The following is an 8,730-nucleotide window of genomic DNA, read 5'->3' as shown; positions in this document are numbered from 1 at the left end:
AATATTATAAATGCGAAAGTAACTCTGTCTGTCTGTCTTGTTTTCACGCCTAAACCACTGAACCAATTTTGATGAAAGTCATAGAGATAGTTTGAGTCCCGGGAAAGGACATAGTTTTTATCCCGGTTTTTGAAACAGGGACGCGCGCGATAAAGTTTTTCTGTGACGACAAAATCCCACGAGGGCGAAGCCGCGGGCGGAAAGCTAGTACAATACATATAAATACAGTCAGTGTGAAATAGTTTCTTGTCACAAGTGGCCAAAAAATTAAAATAAAATGATAAAATTAAGGCTAAGGCCCAGAACAGACGGTGAAAGATTCAAACTGGTCGCGTCATGTGTGGTCTCTCAACGGACGCTATGGCAGAAACTTAGATGCAACTCAAAAGTAACTAGCAGTTGCAGTTTCGTTGCAGTTGCGTTTCACCGTCTGTTCTGGGCTTTTTGATATCTGATAAATTAAGTGCCTACTCCTGTTAAACAACTGTCAAGAATGCAAGGTGCAAACCATACATTCTAAAACAACGAGTGTACCAAAAACTAATTTTCCGGCTCTGTTTAATAATCAACAATCAATACAACATTGACTTTGCGACGGTAAACTTCAAGTTGACCCGAAACTTGTCGAGTTAAAACTTGACAAATGTACTACGAGGGTTAAGGGGAAGGTTACTCAGTTCCAAAAGATAGGAATGTTTGAGCCATTTGCAATTATTGCAATGTAATTAGAAAGAAAGAAAGAAAAAGAGAGAAAGAAAAAAAGCAAGAAAGAAAAAGAAAGAAAAAAAGAAATAGAAAGAAAGAAGTTTATTCAGTATCATCGACAATAGGTATGTTCTGCGTACTGTGGGCTCTGCCCATAGCCACTTCAGCTTGCTAATCCGTCAGGCTATGTCAGCGACTTTAGCATCACCTTAGTCTTCTAGTCATGCCACTCGAGAACTTTTCTGTCCCAACGGACACACAATTATCCACTGCCACTGATATTTGACATAAACTATTCTTTCACCACTTTAATACTACATTAGTTACAGATAAATACTTAACTAAATGTAAAGACACATGTCTTAACCCTTCAGTATCATTTGGACAACGACGATTATAATTGAGTATCATTCTATTTTAGTTGAAATGGAATGCGAAAGTTTAAACTCTTGGATAAATACTTATTAATTAGAGACTTCCCCTTAACAAAACGCCAAATTAAGCGCTCGTTACTAACATGTGACGTACATGTCAAGTTAAATCATTCTCCGTCTCTTTCCCACCCCTGTGCGAGAGTGAAACAACAATCAAATGTACGAACACATGCTTGTGAGGGAGACATTTGGTATTTATGTTAAATTCACGGGAAAATCTAATTATTGTGGCAAAAGAAGTAAAATAATATAAAACTTGACTTTTTACAGACTTTAGTAATCAGTTATTTCATGAAATACATACAATGTATTTTGTTTTTGGAATAAATGAAATGAAATTTTTTATTAGTGACGGAGTTTCTTGCGCTGCTTCTTCTCAGCACTGGCCCATTTATTGTCCCGAAGCAGTGGTAGGGTTAATATTGGGACGTGTAAAAGTGCTTTTTAAAAGCCTATTTGCAAAAATCAATGAGTTTTATGAGTTTAAGTTTTTAAAGATGTAGTTGTTTCTTCAACAAAAGACTACAGACTTAGAGTAGGCACACACCGTTGATTTTTCGTCGGCCGATAGTTTAGTCGGGCAGTTGATCAGTATGGGCATGTATGGGAGTGCGCACACTACGCCGATTCGATTTGGCCGACTCTTCATACAAATTAAAATCGTGCACAACTATCGGCCAACTAAAAATGAACGGTGTGCGCCTACTCTTATAGTCGGCCGATAGTTGTGTCGGGCTGTTAATCAGTATGGAGATGTATGAAAGTGCGCACATTACACCGATTTGGTATCGGGCGATTCTTCATACAATTTAGAATCGGGCACAACTATCGGCCGATTTAAAGTCTGCAATCTGTTGGGTGTCTAAGGCCCAGAACAGACGGTAAAACGCAACTGCAACGAAACTGCAACTTTGTGATGATTCTGATGAATGAAACTGAAACTGAAAGTTTCAAACTGGTCGCGTCATGTGTGGTCTCTCAACGGACGCTATGGCAGAAACTTAGATGCAACTCAAAAGTAACTAGCAGTAGCAGTTACGTTGCAGTTGCGTTTCACCGTCTGTTCTGGACCTAAAACTTCATCAAAATAATAAAAAGACAAAACTATTTTTCACGTATAACATATTTTTTTTCACATACAACGTTTCCATCTCTACCATTTCTATCAAAATCAAAGCATACAATTTCCAATATCGTTAAACCCCATAAGTTACCCCCCTTTTCAACCCCATTCACCCCTTACACCTGTAGTTCACTAATTAAGCTGTATTTACGTTCTATTGCGTTAACTTAATTGTGAAGCCATGAATCGCTTTGAATGATGCTTATGGGGGAAAAAAGGGGGGAAAGGGGGGTGATAAGCGAAGAATAATGCAGGTAAGAAATTGAATTTTGAGTGGGTATTTATTGTAATGCCAATATAAGTGACACATACGGATGATAAGAAAATTGCCACCGTCTGGCCAGCATGGGGAGTGTAGGACAAATCCTCCATTTGCCTCTAGTAAATTAGAGGGAGGCAGCGACGGACGTCCACCTACAAGGTGGACTGATGACATCGTAAAGGTAGCAGGGAAGCGCTGGACGCAGGCCGCTACCAATCGATCAACGTGGAAAGCATTAGGGCAGGCCTATGTTCAGCAGTGGACGTCCTATGGCTGAAATGATGATGATGATGAAATTAGAGGGTCGTGCTCCTAGTGGAGACTAAATGGCCTGATGACGATGATGATGGAGACACGAATAACTATAATAACTACAGTTACCGCCTATAGAATTTTGCCTTGCCTCTTCCTCGGTTGTCTGAACAAAATCGCATTAGTAAAATACCTAACTGGTGTAAAAAGTGTCGTTTTCAGTTTTAATTCTTTACTTTTATGTAGTGTACAGTAAAGAGTATCTTATCGAAATCTTTATTAGTTTAGACTTTTTTAAAATAGATACTTATAAATCTTCGTTTATCTAAGAAATTTAACCAAAATCGGGACTTTCACACACACATTTTTTTGCGCTTCGAGACAAACATTGGGCAAGTGCTGAGAAGAAGCGCCGCAACAAACTCAGTCACTATCTACCGATTAAAATACTGCTCACTCAGTCACTACTAAGTATGTAAGTATTTACCGGTTAAAACACTATCTACCGGTTTAAAATACTGCTCATTAACTTCTATATCACTTTACAAACCATTCTAAAACTATTTACCACTGAAAATATCACCTGTAAAACGTCTCTAATATTTTCAGGGCCCGTAAAAATGCTTGTTTATTTGCGAATGTATAATGTGGGCACATTATACACTGAGTGGAGCTGTAAAATGAGGGTATGTCTACGGGAAGTCTGCAGGCTTCATCATATTTATAGACCAGGGGACAGGGTACATAATAAATATTTTATTATACTACAAAATAGATCCTTAATTTCGAACTGCTATGTTCTTCTCATTAATTTATTCAGCTTTTAATGCCACATTTATTGTACACAAGGTGAACTTAGTGCCATCAGGCATCCTCTGCCACTTATCTCCGGAGAATGAGTGGCACAGAATGCACTTACAGAATCGTTTACATGGGTCTCAAAATTGCCTATGATAAGTAACCATGCAACGTGCACCCACGGCACGGTACGAGTATACTAAAAGATAGATATGTTACAGGAAATGTATGAATTCTAGGAATTGTATACTATTCCTAGGAAATGTATACAATTCCGAAGCTATTTAGGAAATGTATAAAATATTGCTTCAGAGATTTTTTAATACGCACATATCCTAGGACATGTATACTTTTCCTAGGAATTTTATAGAATTCCAATATTGTATTAGGAAATGTATAAAACTAAGCGGCACATGCGCGGTCGTGTGATCGGGTGCCCCTCAGTACGCCTAAAATTAGCCAAACCACATTGGCCGATAGGTACTTTTAACTCACAACTATTATTGTTTAGCCTGAAAGTTGTTTTCGCACTAACTTTGGCTGAAAAAAATATTTGCCTATTGGCATACCTTTCTTTCGGTATTACGCATATTACGCTGAAGTATTGGAAAACCCTAATTTTAACATCTCTTTTATTAAACTATTATTGGCATGAAGGTTTTAGTACTCCTGTAGCTGGATAACAAAGTCTCGGTTAGGTTAGGTTAGACTTGCGGCCTTACACATACACAGCGGCCGCGGCGCGGTAGCGCTATTTAAGTTTCGGAGAAAAAAAAAGAAATCTGGGGGCACGGCACACGGTGGGCTGATATTAGAGCTTCATAGACTTAGCGTCGCTCAAAAATCAAGTGCCTAATTTTGAAAAAATAAATATGCCAATGTGTTCCTTTACCAAAAAGGAATATTTTATGTTATGTAACGTTTCTTGATAAAGTTATTATTTAATAAGTTATTGACAATTTCCTTTTTTTTTGTATGGAGCTCAACATTTATTTTTATTTTATTCGTTATTCTCAAACTTTCTTAAGAAATTGACTTTTGTATTATGTAATGCAACATATAAGCTATGTTATCACCAAGTGTCGCATTTCGGAAATCTTCGGAACATTGTCATTTTGGACTTTAAAATAAAAAAAAATAAAAAATTTAAATAACTGCCAAATTTTATAAAAATAACTACGCCAATGTGTTCCTTTGCCAAAAAGAAATATTTTATGTTATGTAACGTTTCTTGATAAAGTTATTATTTAATAAGTTATTGACAATTTCCTTTTTTTTTTGTATGGAGCTCAATATTTATTTTTATTTTATTCGTTATTCTTAAGCTTTCTTAAGAAATTGACTTTTGTATTATGTAATGCAACATATAAGCTATGTTATCACAAAGTGTCGCATTTCGGAAATCTTCGGAACATTGTCATTTTGGACTTTAAAATAAAAAAAATAAAAAATTTTAATAACTGCCAAATTTTGTAAAAATAACTACGCCAATGTGTTCCTTTGATAAAAAGAAATATTTTATGTTATGTAACTTTTCTTGATAAAGTTATTATTTAATAAGTTATTGACAATTTCCTTTTTTTTGTATGGAGCTCAACATTTACTTTTATTTTATTCGTTATTCTTAAACTTTTTTAAGAAATTGCTTTTTTTATTATGTAATGCATCATAAAAGCTATATTATCACCAAGGGACGAATCCCGGAAACCCTCGGAACATTGTCATTTTCGACTTTAAAATAAAAAAAAACGAAAAAAAATAAGTGCAATGTTATGTACTTTCTTCCGTACTACCCTAACGAGGTGAAGAACTAAGCACGTTTTTTATAGTGGTGTTCCCAGGAGGCCTAATCCACTTGTAAGATTATTAAAATTGTTTTATGGAAATTAAGCCAGTGTGAAGTTAAGTTTATTGGTTATTCAGAGTCAGTTTCTGAACCGTGAAATAGGCTAATATCTACCAAAGTAAAGCTTTCTTTCAGTATCGGTATCAGCCTCATTATCAAATTGATCATTTATTAATTAACTTTTTGCTGCTGTTGATAAAACTTTGTGTTTTCTATGAAGTTTATATTATTATCTATATCTGAGAATCAGATTTTAAAAATAAATTGTGTAAAATATCTTCATTAGTTGCTCTCCTGCAAAATTCGAGCATGGTGTAGTACTTTCTGATTGGAAGTAAATATATTTTCCGTGAGCAATAATTTTGTATGCTTGCAGGGATATACGTATATAGAGCTCCATGTACGTAGTATAGTTTGGTCTGCGAAACAAAATTTGCAAAAATGATGATTCTAGCGTTTTAGGGCAACTTGTAAGTGCCCAATTATGAACGTTCGGTTGATGTCTCCAGATAAAACTTAATGGATGCGGAAATTGAAAATTTAATAGATCGTAATTCTGGAAGCAAAACAATCTCGTAATAACTGATTCTCACTTGATAGATAGAAAAATAATATCGTTGATAAATGGCAGCTCTGCACAAACAGCGATGTGATATTTGTAAAGCCATATCAAAAGAAATTAATAATTTAGACGTAATTGCCATCAAGAAAGGTTTTTAACACCACGAAAAAGTCCACTACAAATGATCAATTTGATGTCTAGGCTGATACTGAGAAAGAAATATTTACTTTTGTAGATTCAGAAAGTGGCTCTTGAGTCTAACCAATAAACTTAACTTCAAACTGGCTTAATTTCCATAAAACAAATATTATAGGTATTATAGTAACCTTAGTAATCATGTGGATTAGGCCTCCTGGGAACACCACTATAAAAAACGCGCTTAGTTTTTCACCTCGTTAGGGTAGTACGGAAGAAAGTACATAACATTGCAGTTTTCTTTTTCGTTTTTTTTTTATTTTAAAGTCGAAAATGACAATGTTCCGAGGGTTTCCGGGATTCGTCCCTAGGTGATAATATAGCTTATATGATGCATTACATAATACAAAAAGCAANTGTCATGGTGCATCTGGTTTTGTACCCTTCAACGGCCAAGTCACACAACATTAACAATAAATAATAAAGAAATCGCAGTAAGGAACCATAGACTTGGCACGACTTTGTCTAGATTTCATTACTTTTTAGAGATAAACAGGCAGCTCCATCGAGACTTGGCTAGTTTTTTACAGAATGTTTTTGGTGGGATCTTAATTACATTTCCGATTGCTGTTTAGGAAATGTGTAACTTTCCTAGGAAATGTGTCTAATATAATTTACATCACACATTTCCGGGTGATTTTAGGACTTATACACAAATCCTAGGAATTGTATACAATGACGGATTTCATACATTTCCTGTAACAGATATACTAAAAATCTTGTCCAGTAATAAACAGAATCAAAAATCAGATATCAGATAATCAGAGATCTGTAAGCAAACTAGTTGCTGACATAGCCCGAAAGCTGTCACTGAAGTGACAATACACACTAGTAGGACGCAGAACTGACGGCCGATGGAGCAGCAAGGTTCTGAAATAGAGGCAATATAAGTACAGCGTAGGACGTCCACCCACAAGGTGGATAGAAGACCTCATAAAGGTAGCAAGAAGATGCAGGCGCATCCAGCGCCTTCTGGCAATCAACCAATCTGGAAATCATTTAGGTAGTAGCAGGAGACATCCTGTGGCTGAATTGTTGATAATAATAATTATACAATTATTTTTTCAGATATGAAAAAGATTACGATATTTTTCTCAGCACTTGCCATGTTTGTCTCGAAGCGCTGGTAGGGCCCAAAAGTTATAGAGACTTGTAAAGTGCCCCATAAGGGCTACCTTTTTTTACTGTATTTTGACGTTCATAAGTGCCACTAGTAGTCTAAATTGAATGAAATATTTTTGATTTTGATTTTGATTAATTCTTAATAACTAAGGCACCCTGTCCCCTATTCTACAAAACCATATTGTCCCATTCGGCGCAGCGGACAAAACGCAAGTTGAACCTGAATCAAGAGACGGCGAACCATTTTGGGGTTCCTTGGGAAAACGATAAATCGGAGCCCATTAAAATTTTATACTTAATATGGCTCCGATCGGTAGTCGGTCCACAGATGGGACAAAGTAGAGTGCCAAAACAGTCTTAAGTTATTGACATAATTAATATGAAATAGAGACGCTACTGTAGCTGCGAACGACATGCTACATTCGGTTCGCGAGCGAACATAAATGACGAGCAATTTTAGAACACTCGCTTCAACAGTTTCGTACTAAATGATCATTGGAATTACCAAAATTAATTAATCAAATTTTTGATACAGTTACTCGATTTAATTTTTTCATTACCACTAAAATGAAGGCGAGAGTGAATAAGCTCTACAGGGCAGATACTTATACTATCAGTTCGCGATAAGTTTGCCGCTGGCGATATGACGTCACTCGAAGGGAATCGTCTATAACTATAGCAAACAATATTGAAAATATTTTTTATTTATTAATATTGATAAAAATGGTGTATTTGCGTAAAATAAGACACATTATTTGCGTTTAATGACTAACTTATTGCGTTTAATCGCGGTTGCGCAAACTTAAAACGCGAACGGGTAGTACCATCCTAGCAAATACCTGTCTTATTCTGCATTAAAAAATAAAAAAAACCCAGGAGCCTTTTTACAAATTTTTTCAACATCTTCAATCATTTTTTACTATACGGAACCCCTCTCTTTAAACCTACACACCCTTGCCTCCATTCCCTGGTCGGTAATGACTCGGCTCGCGGTCTGCCGCATTCTATTCCATGTCTTTGTTGCTGAAACTTGAAATGAGCATCAGAAATGACCAAAAAAACAGACAAGTACTTATATTGACGGCTGATGTAGTTGCAAGTTTCTTTTGTAGGGCTTTTTATGGCCAGTGTCGGAAGCCTGGTCCGTGAGCACGTAGAATTTTGTCCAATGACCCCAAGCTACCCATCGTTATCGCTCGCGCGTAATAGGGTATTTGACACCACCAATCAATTGACGTAATTTTTAAAACTGTCAAAATGACACTCTCCCATAGATTTTGTACGGCGATACTAGCATGTGACGTCACAATTTTATCAACTCAATGAAAATACTTTTTTCAATTATAATACTACAACCAAAAATCGTAATTTACAGGTAATTAAAAATTAATTAAGTTTTTAAGACCAGAAAGAAGTGTATTTTAAAAAAAG

This window comes from Ostrinia furnacalis, unplaced genomic scaffold (genome assembly GCF_004193835.3).
Source record: "Ostrinia furnacalis isolate ACB-3 unplaced genomic scaffold, ASM419383v2 OfSCF1534, whole genome shotgun sequence".
NCBI lineage: Eukaryota > Metazoa > Arthropoda > Insecta > Lepidoptera > Crambidae > Ostrinia > Ostrinia furnacalis.
Note: the sequence above shows the minus strand (reverse complement) of the source record.